The following is a 1473-nucleotide window of genomic DNA, read 5'->3' on the forward strand; positions in this document are numbered from 1 at the left end:
TCCAAACCACTGAGCTTCCTGTAGGTTGTGCTGTTTACTTTAGGCTTCCAACTTCATTACCAATGCTGGGTGGGCCTTGGTGGCATAGCTGTCTTTGAGTCATTTCTGCTCCTGTAAGTTTTTCTTCATCCATTCGTATAAGTAACATCAATAAAACTCATGGTTCACCAATGTGGACTTTGGTGGTATCAGATTTTGATCTGTTGTCAGTTCCTTATCTGGGGTCAGTGAACGTGTGTGTTGTATCTCACTCCAAAATGTTGTGTCACACAATAGTGCTCTGCTGTGACTTACTGAGGAGCTTAAGAAATATTCACATGAAAAAGGAAGTTTTGTTTTCTTCTCATCCGGTTCCTCCAGGACACAAAAGTGTCTGTTGACAGTGAGCTAATGTCTGGACTGCTTCCCTTGAGTTACCCCACTTCTTTCAAGCCAATGGCCAGTCCAGCCCAATGGATATTTTAATTCTCTTTCCTGGAGTTCCTTTTAAAGATACACTCTATTATGCAAAATATATTTGTGAAGTGATGTAGCAATAGTAAATCTGTTACTATAGTACAGGTAATTATGGGGTGCATAAAGACAGTAACTCAGTTACTATAGTAAATAAATTGACATATCCATCATCAGACATATAAATGATTTCTTTCACTTTTTATTGCAGCAACAGACAAAACATATCTGAAGTGCTTTAAAGCAGAATTGTGGCAATTTTTAGTACCCATAACACATTGGTCTTAACTGTAGAAAACACTTTAAAAGTTTGTAATTGTATGAATGTGTATGTGTGTGTGTGTGTGTGTGCTGCATGTTTGTGAGAGCCAGTGGGAGCCGGACAAAGCCCCTGGAGGTGTAGTTACAGGTTTATGCTCTTCAACATGGGTTTGGGGACTTCAGTGAGATCTAGAAATGCAGCAAGCCCTTTAACTGCTGAGCCATACCACAAACCCTTAGTTGATTTTTTTGTCCTTTGTTTTGTGCAATTGTTTTATATCCTTCCCTCAAGAAAAATCAATCCCCAAACCATGGAATATTTGTGGGAACACTGCTCTAAATATAGAGCAGTGTTGAACTCAATAAGAATGAATTATCGGCATTTAGTTGAAGTTTGCTTATGTAGACTGTTTCCATTAAATAAATATATTAACTTTTATTTAACACATTTATTTTTTATTGGTTTATTTAAATACATATTTAATGATTCAACAAATAAAATATTTATTGGTAAATCTACTATTGGTCATTATATTAATATTCACATTTTTATAAGACTATGGTAAGTAGTCATGGAAATTTCATATGTAAAATGCTATGTAAAACATAGCATTAATACAGAAGTGAACATTGAGAAGAAAGTTCATGAGCACAATGAAATGTTCATAAATTAAAATATAGGCTTTTGTGAGAGAATGTTCGGTATTACATCAACAGAAGAAATAAATAGACACCAAAGTTTTTGAGCCATAGTCCTCA

This window comes from Phodopus roborovskii, unplaced genomic scaffold (genome assembly GCF_943737965.1).
Source record: "Phodopus roborovskii unplaced genomic scaffold, PHOROB, whole genome shotgun sequence".
NCBI lineage: Eukaryota > Metazoa > Chordata > Mammalia > Rodentia > Cricetidae > Phodopus > Phodopus roborovskii.